Source organism: Camelus ferus, chromosome 6, assembly GCF_009834535.1.
Source record: "Camelus ferus isolate YT-003-E chromosome 6, BCGSAC_Cfer_1.0, whole genome shotgun sequence".
NCBI classification, from domain to species: Eukaryota; Metazoa; Chordata; class Mammalia; order Artiodactyla; family Camelidae; genus Camelus; species Camelus ferus.
The window spans coordinates 6,109,662-6,128,447 of record NC_045701.1 but is presented as its reverse complement, the minus strand read 5'-3'; the positions used below and the strand labels follow the sequence as shown (position 1 = coordinate 6,128,447).

At 45.3% G+C, this 18,786-nt stretch overlaps 1 protein-coding gene across 6 annotated transcripts in view; it reads left to right on the top strand.

The window, feature by feature from the left end:
• The first annotated feature begins 2,967 nt into the window (after positions 1-2,967).
• Positions 2,968-18,786, top strand: part of TLN2 (talin 2) — a 396,032-nt gene continuing 380,213 nt past the window's right edge. For 3 of the 6 annotated variants that reach the window (XM_032481036.1, XM_032481034.1, XM_032481035.1), the window contains exon 1: positions 2,971-3,256. The gene's annotated coding sequence lies outside the window, so the exon portion shown is untranslated. Of the gene's footprint in view, positions 3,257-4,105; positions 4,703-18,786 lie in introns of those variants that run through there. The other 3 variants (XM_032481037.1, XM_006184040.3, XM_032481038.1) reach the window with 2 other exon arrangements.

Below are 18,786 nucleotides of genomic sequence, written 5' to 3'. Positions count from 1 at the left end.
AATGAGAATAGAAGCCCAAGTATCTTGTTTTCATCTCTGGTTCTGAGTAACAGGCAGTTTCCAGAAAATGTGGTTCCCACTTCCGCCTTGCTCCCAGGAGTGGATAAAACAATTTGGAAAGGCGGAAAAATATCATGAACTGTTGTGTATTTTACCAAGGAAGCCCCAGAACATACAGCACAAAATATGATCTTATAAACAAAAGTAGAACAAAATACTTGGTGGAATTTCTTTTTGCTCTTCAATATGGGCACAGTTGGGTTGGCTCAGGTATGTACATGTGTAGACAGAAAGTCAGCAGATTAGGGCTAACAGTGCAATGGGTGGAGTAGAGCAATTTCTTAGCATTTGGCTCCTTAGCACCAAGCAAGTCTGGCTTGGTCTTTATAGCTCTAGCTTGTGGTAAGAATGGGTTTGCATTCCAGATACATTTATAGGTGACTAAGATGTTCTCTTTTTATTTTCCCCAATACTGCAGTTTTTATTCACACACAATGTTTATCTTTCCAGTCCTTAGTGATCTGCTTGGCAGGAACTGGGACAGTATGAAGGCTTGGTAAATTACTTAATGGAATGAGTTTTATTGCAGGCCCCAGATACCCTAAGATACACTGCCACCATGTTTTCTTCTGCTGGATGGAGATAAAAACCTAAGAATGTGAACTTAATTGGGTCAGATGTTTTGCTGGTCTACAATGAATTATGATCACTGTGACTAGTAAAGAGAGACACTACTAATAGCTGACTCTAAATTTAGAAATAACTATCTTTTAAGGTCTAGAGAAGCCTGTTTCAGGGCAATTACTGTAGGTTACTGGTAAAATCAATTTTACCTCTACTGAGGAGGTTGTTGAAAAAATATACCACTAGGCAATAGAATGGTTAGAGTTGGTCTTTCTAAAGAAATAGTAAATGGCCTTGAGGTCCTAAGAGAGGTTAGAGAAACTGAGACACGATAAAAATAGGTGAATTGTCCAAAGTCAGTTATTTAGAAGCTAGGACTAAAAGCAAAGAATTCTAGGATTGACGTTCTTATAAGGGAAAAGTGTATGATTGATCTCAGAAAGCCACAAATAGTATTAATTGCATAAATAAGGCACAAGTCTTCGGACACCTGCACCTCACTGCTCTGAATGTCTCAGACTTAACTGCTATTTAGAAAAGTGTAAAATTCCAGAACTAAACCAAGGCTATAAACTCTACAACATGTTAGTGTCCCAGGATTACATTGACAGTGTCACAGGAGAGATGACTTTTCAGGTATCTCAGGAACTAGCCAAGTAGACAGTGAATAAATATGCATTTTAATGAATAAGTATTCATTGTGCAACTTCTATGTGCCAGGCCCTCTTTTAGGCACAGAGGTTCAGATAAAATCCTTGCTCTTGTGGAGTGTACCTTCTAATACTAAATGCCATCTCATTGGCAGGTAGTGGAAGAGCATGGGATCCTTTGAGAAGGGGGAATTAAGTGATGGAAAATCTTGAAATCCAGGTTGGGGAAAACACCCCTGATTTTGAGATGCTTGACAGGAAGCCATTGGGCCTTGTGAACTGAGGACTAAGTGGAAAGGAAAGACTTTATTTGCAATCAATTTTTCTCTTCGTCTCGAATAGCTTCTGACATAAACCTGTCATTTAAGCTATAAAAATATGGTTGCTCTTTGTCAGTAAACCAAGGGACAATTTAGGTGGCATTAATTTAATGAGCTTATTACCAATCTCTTACAGAAATCAATAAACATTTACTTTTTAACCATCCCCTGAGGTTATTGTTAGACTAGTGAATGTCTAAAAAGGTGTGGTGAACAGAAACATTCTTCCTGTGCAATCAGAAACAGTCTGTGCCTTGCAACTTTTAGGACTTTCTCAAGTTGCCAGTTAATTGGTTCTCTGACTGTGCTTTTTGATTTATAAAGTTAATTCTCTACAATAAGTTACAATTCTGTACGCCAATGTTATAAAGACCTCTGCGGTCATAATAAAATCAAGTTCATCAACCCAGACAAGAACATGCTATTGTTCTTACAGAGTGTCCAGTCTTATCCCAATGTCCCAATGGGCTTCTTCAAGATAGTTTCAATTTATATAACCTCCAGTTCATAGGGACAAAAGTTTCAAGTTCTGAGAAACACTGAAAAGTTGCAGTAGTTTCATTTTTGAGTAACTAAAGAGGTTTGCTATGTATTTCTTGGGAAAAGGGGTTAATTTTGGTCATTTTATTTTGGGATGAAAAAAATGCCTGATTTTTTCTGATTTACAATTGGTTTTTTTTTTTTTTGAGTTACAAAAGTAACGTGTCCCTTACAGAGAAATCAGAAACTAGAACTAAGCAGAAAAAAATCATCCACAATTCCATCAGTCACTGAGACCTATTTAGCATCTTAGTGTTTATGTGTCCAGTCTTTTCTCTTTCCACGTAACAGTATTTAAAAACTGGGATCACATGGTACGCAATGTTTTGTGATGTGTCTCTTGGCTTCCTTAATAAACTTCAAATTGTTTCATGGCAATCTACATTTCCTAATGAGTGTGTAGATTTGAGAGACATATAATTGACTTTATTTAAGGCCACAGTAGGCAGGAGAATTTTTTTTTTTTTCTTAAGAATTTAACAGAGTACGTCCCCTCATCCCTGAAGCCGTTCTCTAAATCCCTAAGTGACCTCAGACCAGCCGAGTTTCGATGTCGGCGTATACAACACGTGCAGAGAGGGATAATCTCGCTTCGGGTTCCTGCCGACAGCCCACCAGGGTCCTCCCGTCCGAACCGAACCTCGGTTCCTCCTGCGGCTGGCTAGTGGTCGGGGGAAGCGCTCTGCGACCCCAAGGGCCCCATTCCCCAAGACGCCGCATCCCCTCCCCCGCCCTCACACAGCGGAATCGGAGACGTGCGACAGCTCAGCTGGCGCGTCGCCTTGCCTCGCGGGCCTTCCCAGCACCGGACGTCGGGCTGGAGACCCACGAGGGGCCAGCGGGAGCCTGGGCCGGCCCAGCCCCGGTGCCGCGCTGCGCCGCGGCCGGACCGGAGCCGCGCGGGGCCGCGCCGTCCCCGAGTGATGACGCGCTTCCTGCCCTCCCGGCGCTCCAGGGCCGTGCGCTCGCGCTCGCCCTCGGCTCTTGTTCCGCGCCTGGAGCCAGCGGCGGCGGCAGCGGCTGAGGCGGCTGCGGGAGCGGAGCGGTCGCCGGGCGCGCGGGGGGACGCCGGCTGCACTTCGGGGCAGGCGGTCTGCAATGAGACAGTAAATGCATCCCCCGGTAAGGCGCACGGCTCACTCGGGTTTTCCTCTTCCTCCAGCTGCATGCACGTTGCATGAATTTCTCGTCTTTTCCCTTCCCTCTACAGAAGGAAAATGTGGGTGGCTTTTCCCTTCCTTTTGCATTTCGTGAGTGATGCCAATGCAGAGAAAACCCCGAAAAGCTCCCAGATTTGATGTTCTAGGAGAGCTTTTTGCAGGAAAATAAAAATAAAATAAAATTACTGCACCTGTCTATTGCACATGTATGTTTTACTGCACTGGACCCGGGCGCCGCCGTTTGCGAACAGCCTCGCAGCCGGCGCCTGAGAGCGGATTCTTAGTCGTGGGCAGCGGGTCCCCTCCGGGGCTCCCGCTGGGTTTCCGGTAACTGGGCTTTGAAAAGCGGCCCCGCCTGCATGGAGTGTCCCCTCGGCCCCAGCCGGGCCCCTGCGCCAGGAGAGTTGGCGCGGGCGGAGCGGCTTCATTCCAGCACTGGTCGCCCCGACTCCAGCGCCACTTTGCAAACAAGTCTCCGGCCGAGGCTCCGAGCAAAGACAGCCGGCCAGTGCGGAGCGCCTTTCCCAGTTCCGGACTCTCCGACCTGCCGATTCTACGACTCTCCTTTACTTGGCAGTCTCACCACCAGCAAACTGCTGGCCGCTGAGGGACCGGGGCAGCGCCGGGCTGAGAGCGAGAGCAGGGTTGGGATTCAGTGCCGCTGGACGAGGGGCGCCCTCTCCTTCTTCGGCCCCACGAGCTGAAATTTCGCGCCCACCGGGAGCATGGGGTTCTAGAGACTGGAATTTCGGGATTCCTTGAGGGGACAGAGGAGCGACGTTTGAGGGCGCCATATTTTCAGTGGGTCCTGCCTGCGGAGGGGAGGGGGCGAACAGTTGGTGGGCCCCGGGGAGAACGCGGCGCCCCCGCAGGAGAGGCTGGTGCGGCTTTCCCCCGGAAAGTTTGCGCGCCCAGGCCGGCACGGAGGCGGCCCCGCAGGGCGCGCACGGCGCCTGTCCCCGCAAGGGCGCACGGGCTGCAGCGCGTCGCCAGGCCGGCCCGCCGGGGTGGAGGGCCGAGAGCCGCCGTCAGGGACTGCGCGCTCGGCTCGCCTCCTTCCCCTGTCGGGCTCGGAGGCACGAGGAACACGCCCCTCTCCCGCCGCCGCGGCCGCCCGGGCGCTCCGCGGAAGCCGTGCGCTCGGCCGCATCCTCCGGCCCGGCGCGGGTGCGGAGCGTTTTCCCGGCGCCTGGGTCCGCGTGGGCGCCTGGCAGCCCACCGGGGCTCACTCCCCACGGAGAGGAGGCGCCCAGGTTATCGCCTCAGGGCGGACGGCCTGGCTCGCGGTGGCCCCGGGGCCGAAGACCAGCCCGAGCCTCCTCTCGTCTCCCTGGCTGCGGCGGCGACAGCAGCAGCGCCCGCGGCTGCGTGCTCGGCTGTCGCAGCGATGCCAGCTCGTGGAGGCGAGGTAAGGGGGGCGTTTCCAGAAGTTGGGGCTTCGGGTGACGCGTGGGGAAACTTGGATTTTTGCTGCCCGTAAAGAGCCTGGGTGACTTGGGGAAAGGAAGTTGATTCAGAATCCCAGTGGTGAAAACTAACCTCTGGTTATTTCCAGAAGATGAGAGGGATGAGCTGTGTTGGCGTTGTCCAAGATGCAGTTAAAGACAGGAGAGTAGGGATGATGTTCTGGAAACTTGGATCCCCAAATATACATAACTTACAAGCAGTCTGGTGCTCTGAGTATTGCTTACTATGGCTTCTCATAGTCCCTAGGGGTGCTGAGTTGTGGCATTCGTCACGTTGCCCGCAGTCCTTTTTCCAGAGCTTGGAGTTGGCGAGTCCTCAGGAGTGGAGCGGTGGGGACTATTTACTTTCGAAATAGACTGTGATCTCTGCTTTGTGAAGGGGCAGGCGAAGGGCGTGTCTGTTGACCTACAGTTCGCTGGCAGGAACGTGTCAGCCTTTCTCCTTGGCATTTTACTGAGACGATGCCATGGGATTGAGGTCATGTCAGCACTTTGGGGCTTCATCATTGGAGAGGCTACAAGGGATCACAGAGGGGATGTAGGGGAAGAGGGGAGGCTTTCATCTCGGAGATGTGCCCCGTGATGTCAGGAATTAGGCTGCTTTTGTGTCTGTTCACTTCATTAAATGCTTCCAGTGAGACGGTCAGCCATTGAGTTTCCTAGGTTTTATCTTTCTTGTTGGCTGATTTGGGTTATCTGCGAAAATCCTGGAGGGGCGGTGGATGTGAGCAGACAAATGGCCTTGAGGGAGGAGGGATACCTGCAGGAATGCTAATTGTTTTTCACTAAGCCCTAGAATTGTGGAGAACACCCAGAGCCCAAGATACATTTGTCTAAAATTAGCGTAACTAATTTAGGAGAGAATCAAATCCGTTGCTGAAATCCTCCATCCCTTTTGTAAAGTTCCCAGTCTTAGAAGTCGTGCCTTGAATCAACAGAAACACAGGGCTCCTCAGACTGGAGGAGTCACAGGTTTCTCTCTGCCTTTGTACCCACTCAGGTAATCAAGGAGATACTACAGAGTTTTATTAGTTTCTGTTTTTGGCACTGATGCGGTGCTTCTACCTCCAAAGGGAAAGTGAGCATTTTTAACTTGACCCTGATGAATGAATGAGTTATTGGGGATATTCTTTATAAGCATAGGCTTGTGTATATGTGGCTTGAATTTACCTACTGTTGAATCTACTTGTTCATGGTTTTTCAAACACTGTTTCTTAAGTATTTTTAAGTCAGGTTTAGAAAGAGGATGTGTGTGTGTGTGTGTGTGTGTGTGTGTGTGTTGTTTCTAGTCCAGTTTCTTTTATATCTCAGAATTACACTGATTTCCCCCAATCCTCCACCCCTGGCTCCTAGCAGATCATTTGTTCCCAAGAGCAGTTAAAGATGGTGATGAATAATCTAAATTTTTACCAATTATATTCAGAAAAAAAAAGTTTATACATCTAAAGATGTACTTACTCATTTTAGGATTGTACTTTGTAACTACGTCTGTCACATTTTTCTTGGATGTGCTAAACATGTAATAAACATTTAAAAAGAGAAGTTTTTTTTTAAAGCTGAAATAAAAAAAATTAGAAATGAGGAGCTTTATTGCAAATGCTTCAATCTTCATTCGCAAGTTTGCTACCTTAATATTTATTTATTTATTTGTGCCTCTCTAAACAAAGTGTTATAAATTGTGTTTTGTTGCCTCTTGCTTCTTTTTTTTTATAACTTCATGGCTAGATCAAAGTTCCTGCATTTTTTTTTTTCCTATTAAGAAGATGTTGTAACTTCAGGAGGTTAGGAAATGCCTATTCGTTTTGGAGAGTTGCCTATCAAGTTACCAGGCTGTGTGGTGTGTGTTGAGGTGTGTGTGTGGCGTGCTCAGACTCGTGGGACGGTGTCTAAAACTTTGTGATCTGTGACATAACTGCTCCAGAACTTTTGAGTCATAATGTTTTCTTGGAGATTTTAGGTGGTGTTTAGCCAATGCAGGAAGTACTAAAAAAGAGTTAAATAATTCAAAGTTACTTTTATTGGGTAAAAAAAAAAATTAAAGACAAGAAGGAAAACTAAATAAGCAGGATCAGAATTACAGCTTAACATACCCAACTGGTGCCTTTTTAATTACAGTACTTTCCCCCAGAACTTTTTAATCCTATTACTTTTATATTTAATAAGGAGGCTAGTTAAAACATAGCAAAACAGAACTATTATAAATAATGGGGATAAATGTTGGGTATAACCAGATGTTTTGCCTAAAGTTAAAAGAGTTAAGGAATCTGAACTCTGTCAAACTCCCCTTGCAGGACCCCCCATCCCCCCCACCCCATTAGCAGGAGATTTTGAAAGGCAAACAAATCTCAGATGGAGATGGAGTCAGAAAAAAAAAAGAAAGAAAAGAAAAAAAAGAACAGAATGTTTAAGGTAGGCTTCCCTTGTCCATTGACCAAACTAACAACCTGTCGCTTAGTGGCAGGTGCCATTTGAATGACAACTGGTGGATAAGGCTGAGTCCAAAAATGCTTTGGTTTTAAGAGCCTTTGTTTATGTACCACCCAGAGCTATGAATTAAGACTGAGGTCTTTTGCCACCCATTTCACAGTAGATTGTCAGAGTAGCGCCAGGACTGTGGTTTTGTTTTTCCCTTAACCAACAATTTAATTTCAGCCAAAGTGATGCTGGTCTGAATATGCAGAACAAGTAACGAATATCTGTATTTCCTTTTACTCTTCTAGCCGCACTCTTAACAAAATTCTCCAAGCCTGCTATTCACTTATTCAGCGATTGTTTTTGAGAGCTTACCATGTACTTCATGCATTGAAGACCTCCCCTGGCCCCACCCCACACACTGAGTTCCTAGAGGGTGATATTATTTTATGCTGAACATATCTGGTAGATTCCAGGGGAAGGGATTACTGTGAGATTAAATAGTACTTGAAGGACCACAGGATCAAAGATACGCAAAGGATATGAACAGGCAAGTCTCAAGAGAAGAGACCCAAATGCTCATAAACATGTGAAAAGATTCTCAACCAACATATTGGTTGGGGAAATGCAAATTAAAAAAACTAAGAGATTTGTTTTCTGTTCATCCACTTAATCCATGTTTTGAAGATTGGTATTATCTTCTGTTAGATAGGTTGGGGGCAACCCTCAGACACTTGGTGGGAGTATGAATTGGTGCAGCCTTTAGGGTAAGCAGACTGTTTCTGTGAACCTTTGGAACATACATGCCATATGAACCAGCAGTCTTATATTTGGAACCCTTTCTTAGAGAATTAAAAACATCAGCGTGTCGAGATCTGTGTGTGAGGATGTTTATTGAAGGATTATTACAGAAAGTAAACTGGAAGCAACGTGATTGTCCATCAGTAGGATGAATAAAATAGTGTGCAGATACTATGGATTGTTTTGTGAAGGATGTCTGTGAGATATTGAATGTAAATGAAAGCGAGTTGCAGAATATTGTATGTAATATGATCCTATTTCTGATTTAAAAAAGAAGAAACCCTATGTGTATGACCTTGGGGAAAGATGTAGAAGGACAAAGCAAATTTAATATTGTTTAAAACTGACAGTGGGGCAAAAGGGTGATTAACTTGCTCTCTGTGCACTTTGAATGGTTTACTTGCTCAAACATGCAGGCTTTTCTATATGAAAATGCTTTATAATATTATTTGGTTAATGAATAAGAAATTCATCTGGAACCATTTTAGAAACAAAAGCTGGGCAATATCATGTTTTCTCTGATGCCTTCTGTAGCAATCTCTTGTGTCTTTGGAAACTTTCAGTTAATTATCTTATAAAATCTTGAGATTTCCCAACTTTAAGTAAATTCCTTCAACGTAAGTGATGGCTTCAGGAAAAGCTGTTTGCCTCTGTCTCCCAGGAGAGTGGTGACAGGAAGAGGTCGTGAAAGCTCTTAGCAAACGGTCTCCTTTTCCTTGACTTTCTCTGATCCAGCTCTGAGGGAAGACCAGTGGCGGTCCTTGCAGGGGAGATTTTCTGGCCAACTGAAGAGTCTTCCTGGAAAGGAGCAGCATCTCGTCAAACTTGGTTTTCCTGAGGCCCAGGGAGATGCTGTTAATTGGTGGTGCTGGCGTTTGAACCTAGGTGAACTCTCTCCACATTCTCTTTAGTTCAGCTGATTGCTCTGCCGGTACCACATCTCAGTGATGTGATGTTGAAACTTAATAGAATTTGAATTCTTGGCATTTGGTACCCAAAAAAAAAAAAAAAAAAAAAAAAAAAAAATCAAACGTTACAGTTTCCAAGCAGTGGAATCTCCATTCACATTTTTAAAACTGTGAATCTCCATTCACATACCACATGACCCTGTGAATGCTGGTGGGAGACTCAGAATCTTAGCCCACTGGAAGCCAGGGCTTCGCTGCATAATATGAAAACCATGGCTTAGATTCAGTGGTTTCCAGGTGAGAATGCCTCAGAATCACCCGGAGGGCTTGTTAAAATCTACGGTTTTGGATTCTGCAAGTCTTGGGTGGGGGTCTGGTAATTTGCATTTTTTAATTTGCACAAGTTCCCAGGTGATGCTGATCTTGTTGATCTTGCTGGTCGTGGACCACGCTTTGAGAACCACTGGTGTACAGGAACAGCTTCTTCTGTTGTACAGATCTCGTATTCTTGCCCAGCCATGCTCTGCCCTTCCATGGATGAAAGTTAAAATGCCCATCAAGGCAAGTTAATTTAATTTTATCAGGTTCACCAAGCTGGGAAAAAGAAATATTTGAGTTACATTACTTAACTTGTCTGTATCTTTTGTAGGTGTTTCATAGATGGATGTTTGTGTTTAATCAACAGTGAAAGTGAGAGTTCAGGGTACTTTAAATATTCTCTAAGGGATTCTCATGGGAAAGCAGGGAAGACTGTTAGTCTCTGGTTCCTGGTGTTTGTTTGTTTTTACGTATATACATATTCAAGATTTGATGTCATTGATTCTTTTTAATAAAAAGTTGGCTACATGTGAAGGGTATTGTGAAGAACATGGTGACCAGATGCTAAATGTTACTAAAATTGTTGTAATCTAATCATTGGTGCATTTTGCGGGGCAGGATGAAATTAAATACAAGTCATTAATTTCAACAAGTGTTTATTACAGTGTTGCCAGAGGGGACATATTTCTAACAGTGCTTACCAGTGACACATAAGTGCTTGGCTGTGCTCGGGGACCCTCAAGAGGCGTGGCTGACCTGAAGCTCAAGGAGAAGGTTCCCTGAGAGGCTCCGCACTAGCGGATCCCCTAAATTTAAAATTCCTTAGTAGATAAAAACATGTTCTCTTTTCAGCCACTTAATTTTAGTGCCTTTATTCTTTTCTAATGATTACACATGTAAGTTACAAGCAAAGCAAGATTGGTTGTGCCTAGTGGAGTGGATGAACAAAAGTGAAACGGGAGGGAAATTTTCCCGAAGGAAGTCGTACTTAAGCTGGGCCTTGGAGGGTGGGCCTCTTCTGCTGGGTCCTCTACCCTGGCTGCACATGGGAATCACCTGGGGATTCTACTTAATTGATCTCAGTGGGGCCTGGGCATTGGTGGGTAAGTTCTCCAGGGAATTCTAATACGTTGTCAGGGTAGAGAACACTCATCTACAGTCCGGGGTCACACCACGTCATTCTTTGGAGATTCCATACATCTGTCCCACAGTCTCCTCCCACCAACGTTTTTGGTGACTTGAACATCTATGTAGATTGTCCACCCAACTCAGTCCTTTGACCAACTCTATCCTTTGACCAACTTTTTTTTTTTAATTGACATATAGTCGGTTTACAGTGTGTTAATTTCTGGTGTACAGCATAGTGATTTAGTTAGACATATATATATTTCATTTCATATTTTTCATTATATTACAAGGTATCGATTATAGTTCCCTGGGCTGCACAGTAGGGCCTTGCCGTTTATCTGTTTTATATACAGTAGTTAGTATTTGCAAATCTTGAACTCCTAATTTATTCCTGCCCACTGCCTCCCCCCGCCGCCCCACTGCCACTGCCGTAACCATGTTTGTTTTCTATGTCCATGAGTCTGTTTCTCTTTGGTAAATAAGTTCATGTGTGTCCTTTTTTTAGATTCCACATATAAGTAGTATCATGTGTTATTTGTCTTTCTCTTTCTGGCTTCACTTAGTATGACAGTCTCCTGATTTATCTATGTTGCTGCAAATGGCATTATTTTATTATTTTTTTTATTGCTGAGTAGTATTCCACTGTGTGTGTGTGTGTGTGTGTGTGTGTGTGTGTGTATAAATATATAAAACAACTTCTTTAGCCAGTCATTTGTCAATGGACATTTGGGTTGCTTCCATGTCTTGGCTGTTGCAAATAGTGCCGCTGTGAACATTGGGGTGCTTATTATCTTTTTGAATTAGTTTCTTCCAGATACATCCTCAGGAGTGGGATTGCTGGATCATAGGATATGACCAGCTCTCTTTTAGTTATCGTCTCTTCTCTCTACTTCAGCCGTCCCCCCATGATTATCTCTAGGCTGCTGGTTCTCAACAGTTTTGCCACCCAGAGGATATTTGGCAATACAGAGAGATTTTTGTCTGTCACAACTTGCAGGCAAGAATGGGTGCTACTGGCATCTAGTGAGCAGAGGCCAGGGATGCTGCTAGACCCCCTACAATGCACAGGAGAGGCCCCACAACAGAGAATATATGATCTAAAATGTGAGCAGTGCCATGGTAGAGAAACCCTGCCCTGGAGTCCTGGGAATTTTTTAAACCCTGATCCATAGGCAAAGTACAGCTTACGAGATGACCCAATATAAACACACGCAACTGAAACAACTTTTTTCTCTTTTACCTTATTCCTGTTAGTACCCAGTTCCACCTGGCCTTCACCCGACAAGGGATTTCGACCTGGTGACCCTTCTGCTTCTTCATTGTCCACCATCCCTCGCTTGGCCCCTCTACCTCCTCAGCGTAGATGCTTGCATACACCCTCAGCTTTCTTGACCAATTACTCCTTCATCACACTTTCCTGGGAAACCCCACCCTCTGTCCACCATGCTCCTGCCTTGGGCTGATGAATATGGCTGGAGAAAACCAGCCATCTGCATCGTCTTGCTTTTGATTTATGACCACAAACCTCAAGACAGACTCTTGGCACTGCCGAGCCCACTATGTTTCTGGCCCCACCCCACTCTCAGCTGATGGCCTGACATATTTCACTGAGAAAAAGGAAGCAATTAGTAACTAGTTTCATCATCTTCCCGTGCTAAATCTGCTAGCCGATCTGCACCAAAACCACGCAGCCCTGGAACCACATGTGCAGCGCAGCCCGTTCCCTGTTGCACCCAGGGCTCTCACTCCTGCATGTATCTCTCTTCCCATCAGCATTGTCAGTTTGCTCCCTCGATGGAAAATCCCCATGAGAAACATGCTGTAGTATCTCCCATCTTAAGGGAAAAAGTGGCAACAACAAAACACTCTCCACCCTCTGTCCTAGTCAGCTTTTCTCCCAAGTCCTCCGTTCTCCCTTGTAAATATTTCCAAAAGAAGTGACATCCATTCTGCTCCATTTCCCACCTCTCATTCTTTCTTGAACCCAGCGTGGCTCTTGCCCCATCCCTTCACTGAAACCACGCTTCGTCAGGTACCAGTGATAACCTAGTGGCCAGCTCTTAGTTGTCATCACCTGCAGACTCTTGGCTGATGTGGTCTCTTTGTGACACTGTCTTCACCTGGCTTCTACCCCACAATCCCCACCTGGTTCTCCTCCTACACCCAGGTTGCTCCAACTCCTCCTGCTCTCCTGCAGGACCTCCTCCTCCTGGCTTCTGAAAGTGGGGGCTGTTCTCTCACACTTCACTTAGGAGTCTGCTCCAGTGTCACCTCCTTAGAGGTCTCCCTGGCATCGCTGAGAGAGCCCCCACTCTCAGCCTCTTCCTTCATGTGATTTATCATTTCCTGATACTGACACACCTCGGAGACATTGTAGGTTCCATTCCAGACCAGCGCTATAAAGTGACTACTGAAATAAAAGTGAGTCACGTGAATTTTTTGGTTTCCCACTGCCTATGAAAGTTTTGCTTATGCTATACTGTAGCCTGTTAAGTGTGTAATAGTATCGCATCTACAGAAAACAATGTACCTGTCTTGATTTAAAAATACTTTAGTGCAAAAAAGTGCTAACTATCCTCTGTGCCTTCATATTTTTGCTGATGAAGAGTCTTGCTTCTATGTTGGTGGCTGCTGATCAGTTAGGGTGGTGGTTGCTTGAAGTTTGGAGTGGTTGTGGCCATATCTTAAAATAAGACAGCAGTGAAGTTTGCCCCATTGACTGACTCTTCCTTTCATGAACAGTGACTCTTTTGCATGCAGTGCTGTTTGATAGCATTTTACCCACAGTAGAACTTCTTTCAAAGTCGGAGTCTATTCTCTCAAACTCTGCCACTGCTTTATCAACTGAGTTATGTCATATTCTAAATCCTTTGTTGTCATTTCAACAATCTTCACAGCATCTTCACCAGGAACAGATTGCATCTCAAGAAACCACTTTCTTCGCTCATGCATAAAAAGCAGCTCCTCATCTGTGAAAGTCTTATCATGAGATTGCAATAATTCAGTCACATCAGCAGGCTGCACTTCTAATTCTCTTGCTGTTTCCACCACATCTGCAGTTACTTCCTCCTTTGAAATCTTGAACCCCTCATAGTCATCCATGGGGGTTGGAATCAGCTTCTTCCAAATTCCTGTTCATGTTGTTATTCTGACCTCTTCCCATGAATCACAAATGTTCTTAATGGCATCTGGTTGATGGAGCAGTCAGAACACACACATTTATTGATTAAAGCTGTCATCTTTTATGGGTGCAGTTCATGGTGCCGCAAAGCAATTACAATTATAACATCAAAGATCACCGATCACAGATCACTGTAACACATATAATAAAGTTGAAAAAGTTCAAAATATTGTGAGAACTACCACAGAGTGACGCAGAGACAGGAAATGAGCAAATGCTGTTGGCAAAGTGGTCCTGATAGACTTGCTCGATGCAGAGTTGCCTCACACATTTGATTCGTGAAAATGGCAGCGTCTGCAAAGTGTGGTAACACGAGGTCTGCCCATGTTCCATACGTGATCCATGTGTATCGCCTGTCTCGTGGCGTGTAAGCTCCGTGAGAGAAACCATCCCTGGCACTGTGTCCCCAAGTGTCCAGAACAATGCCTGGCACATGGTTGATACTCAACTTTTAATGAGTAATTGATGAGGAGGAAAACTTGCTGATTACACAGTTAGCCTTCTAGGAGGCAAAGTCAGTGTTTCCCAGATTGGAGCAAAGGAAGAGAGTAATGTGGAGGTGGAAAAGTGGTGTCTCTTGGGGGCAGATATTTTAGGTCATGTGCTGAGAGTTAGGAGTTCAAGTACTGAAGAATGAAGGCCATCCTTGTTAAATGCTTGTTGAGTGGTTGAAGGCACCTGCAGAGGACAGCACGACAGAGACAAACGGCTCTTGTTTTTTTTTATCTCTGTAAGAGGGGCACTTAAGCGTTCTGCTTGGTAACTTCTGGTGCTGGTTGAAGATGGGAAGTTCACCCGTCTTAAGTGTTTGTCGTTGACCTCGGTGCTCTGGTGAATTGTTTTGGTGCATCATTCGTCCCCAGAGTCCACTTGACCACGTGGAGAACTGTCTCTTTTTCCTCCTACGATGTTGGAGGTCCTATCTGAGTGAATTCCTGGATGGATAGGGTATTCTCTGCTTCCCTCTGCCCTGTTCTCCCAGGCAACCGGCTCCAAACATGGTGTGTTTAAATCAGGACCCCTCTCTTCTCTTTCTGTTTGCATCCTTCAAGACAGCCCATTTAGCTACTTGGCATCCGTGTCCAGGACCTAGTTTGATGTAAGTGAAGATATTTCCTGCATGTGGCCTGAGGTCACGCATGGCAAATCTTCCAAGGGGAGTGTGGATTATTCCTGGGTCTGAGAGATTACATCGAGGGCACTTTAAGAGGCTTAATTTTCTCCTTGAAGGGCTCTCCATTGGGCTCAGCACCTGGCACTCCTGGGCCCTCCCCGAGGGGTTGAAGGAGTTCTTCCTGCTGATAAGATGTCAGCCTCGGGCAGCCTGAGGTGCAGCCATGGAGCAGTCGGGCCTGGCACATCCTGGAAGAAGAGCAGGGTGATTTGAGGGAAATTTATTTTTATTATCAGTACTTAGTTTTTAATAAAGTGACCCTGAAAGGTTCTAGGTCAGCCTCTCCCTTTGACAGAGAAAGAACTCAGTTGCAGAAGGCTGAGACTGACTGGGGCCACTTGGTAAAGCTGGCCCTGGAGTCCCACTCTCCTGACCACCCCGGGCACTCCCTCCTTTTCTTGGGATGTTGTGTGGACCCTGACTAATTCATGGTTGTGGTTTTAGGCTCTGGATACATGTCAGAATCACCAGGGAAGCTCCCACAACTTGTTGGTTGTGCTGGTTCCCAGCCCGATTCACTGATTTGGAATCTCTGAGTGTGGGACGTGGACATTGCATTTTTTTTAATAGCTCCCTAGCTAAGGAGGCTCCTAAGAGAGGCTGTCCAAGAAAAGCATGTAGGTGCCAGAAGCAGCCAGGGCCTTGGAGACAGTTGCCCAGTAGGGAAGATGCTTGCTGGCTTTGCACTCTGGATAGACCTGGCTCCTTCCTGCTGCCGGACAACCAGCTTAGTGGCCCAGTCTGCTCCTCGCTCTCCCACACTTCCTCCGGTACTGAATAAGACCCTGTAGGGTTGCAGTTTTAATGCATGTTGGAAGGGCTTTATATTTGCTTTGGGGGCATTTTCCCAAACTATTTTGAACTACTTAGGTGAGAATGAAAGCTGCAATCAGTTTGAGAACCGTCTGCTGAGAGCCTTTGTGGGTCCTCTTGATGAGGGTCTCTGGGTGCCTGCGTGCTGAGGGTGGCTCACCAGCTCTCGGACCCGCTGGAAGCTAGAAGCTGGCCACAGGTGCTGCTCTGACAGAAGGAAAAAGGTAGTGTGATTGGCTGTGCGGGGCTTGGGGGGCCGGTTTACAGAGTTTTATAGGAATGAAGAATCACTTGCTGGTTCTGGCTGGTGAACTTGCTGGGTACGTCGGAGCTCTGATTGTGTGATCTGCACGGCAGAGCCAGTGGTGATGCCCTGTCCCCCCCGAGCTGGCTCTCTCATGGACCTGACAAGTGGCGTATATGCAGTTTAATGATGGAGATAGTGGGACAAGCCTTGTGGAATCTGAGGCACATCAGGTGCAAATGTCCCTCACAAAAGGAGCAGGAGGCGGGCACTTCCCTCTTGAATCAGAACCCTGCATAAGGACTGTGTTTGGGCTGCCATGTCACCGAGCCATAGACCGGTGGCTTAAACAGCAGGAGTGTGTTGTCTCTGCTCTGGAAGCTACAAGCTCGAGATGAAGGTGCTGGTGAGAGTTGGTTGCTACTGAGAGTGGTGGGAAGCATCTGTCCCAGGCCTCTCTCCTCGGCTTGGAGACAGCCATCTTTTCTGTGTGCGTGTCCGTTTCTGTGTCCTGACTTCGCCTTTTTACAAGGACACCAGTCACAAGAGATAAGGGAGGTAGGGCCCCCCTGATGTTTTCATTTGAATTTGATTACTTCTGTGAAGACCCTATTTCCAAATAACGTCACATTCTCAGGAACTGGGGAATTTGGACTCCAATGTATCTTTTTTTTGAGGGGACATGGCTCAAGCCGTGACACAGATTGTCAAACTGACTTGTTTCTCAGAATGTGAATCTGACGTGGAATGCTTGTCTTTGGGCTAAGTCAGTAATGGTTGGGGAATTCTGCACCTGCCAGTTTCACTGACCGGTACTTGGGACTTTGTGTTCCACTAAGGTCTTGCATTTATCTTTTGCCATGGCAGGCAGGTATTATTTCTGCTTTGAGGAAATTGATGTGTACCAAGGTGTTCACACTAAATACTGGGTAAGTTTGATTCAGGCTCAGATCTTCTCCTCCGGAATATAGATTTCTTCCATAACACTGGTGATTTCCCAAGTCTTGATACGCATAAGAATCTCCTGGGAGACTCGTTAAAAAATACAGATTTAGGAGACTTTCTGGAATAGAGCTGAGTTTGCAACCAAGGAATCTGTATTTTTGTTGTTCCCCTGAATATTTTGACGCACCCCAACATGTGAGAATGAATGCTTGCTACCGTGGACTTAATATTTTGGGAAGGGAATCCCACCAATACCACCAAGTTCCCATTTGGTTTTCTGTTGTCTGGCTTGCATGGGAGCCGTCATGGAAAGGTGTTCACTGGACTCGGGGTGCTCTGAGCCCGAGAGCTTCTTAGACAGTGGTACCCCTGCCACCATACTAATGGGGAGGGTCTTCGACTGCCAGGCTGGGCTCATTGTCCCTCAGCTAATGGAAAATAAATCTGGCTTGAACTTTCTGTGCTGTAGAGATGCACCTTGCATCACAGTGGGGAGCAGGCGGGCAATACGTTGAGACAGCGTGTTAACAAATGAACATTGCATGCTTTATCAAAGCAAAAATAGAACTGGCAAGAGGACAAGGGAAAAAATGTGATTATTAAGTATTTATTATTGTAAAATGTATCTGCATGAACTAGGGGCATGTGCCCAGGGCAGAAGAATTGCCTAGAGAAAATTCTGAAACAAGGATTCCTAGGCTCCACTCCCAGAGATTGTCTTTTTAAGGTGGGACTCAAAAATTCTGAGCTGCCGGTCCGGGTACCACCCTGAGAACTGGCAGCTGAACACTGATGAGAGATTGTCACTGTGTATTTCATCTGTTGATACTGCGATGACAATCTTTCTGAAGAACGAAAATCTTTCTAATCCTTGTCCATTAGCCTATAGATTATAACTCAGACTCAGGGTACATGTCCAGGTTATTTCACCATCTTGACTGTATTTTTAGTAATTACATAACAAAACACATGTTCTCTTAGGAGGGCTGCGTTTCCTAGAGGGTGGTCCGTAGGTCAGAACTAGCAGAATTACCCAGGAATATGCTGCCCAGTCCCCAGATACTCTGATTTGGTAGGTCTGTGTAGGGTCCAAGAAGGTGCAGTTTTCTTAACCAGAAGTTTGTTAGGTATAATGAGGTTTGAGTGCCACTGAGCTAGAACTTGGAAATCAGTTGTTTGTTTACCAGAAGCCAGCCACAGAGTAAGGTTAGAAACATTGTTGAATTGATTGTTTACAGTGGCATTTGTTTCCATTTTCCTGCTTGTAATGCTGTTTGTAGCCTGAAGTTCCAGGACCTTGTTCTGCAGCACAGATGTATTTTTAATAGATGGTTAGAGTTCTATTTGAGTAATCATCCCCCGCCCCCAACCTTTTGTACGTAAGCTCATGCAATTCATTTTAAGATATGTCTTTAAACAAAAGTTATGTTCCTTGTCCAGGTAAATTTCTTTGGAGCATTGATAGTAATGTGAGATTTATTAGAGTTTTTTGGAGTTAATTCAGGGAAGCTTTGTGGTTTTCAACTGCACAAGTGGTTAAGTATGACCTTTGATAGGAATATGTTTGGGCTCTGTGTGGATTTTTTTTTTTTAAAGTTGGTAAATGCTTTCATATGAGAGGGAGCAGGGTCAAGAGGAGGGACTCTCCCATTAGTTCAGTTGCATTGACCAATACTCTGCTTCTTGCCTTGCAGATGTTTCTGCAAATTGATCCCTGCCCCAAACCCCCATCCCCGGAGACAAGATTTTCAGTTCTAGGTTCTTCCTTCTGGAAGAATGGGAACCTTCATTTTTAGAAAGAGGAGCTAGAATTAATTTTGTGTCATTGGGCCATATGAGCCCTCATGTTAACGTCAATTTATGTAACGTATTCTTGAAAAGCTAGAGATAATCTATTTTTAACACTGCAGCAGGAACTGCGTGTTTGTCAAAATCGATAGAACTATATACTTGAAAAGGGTGAAATTTACTGTACGTAGTCGTACATAAGTAAACCTGACTCACAAAGTGTGTCAGGGGAACTTGTCACTTTAGCCACTCTTTCTGTGATTTAGTTTTCAAATTAAAGATTTCGTTTGTGATGCAAATGACTCCCCTAGGTC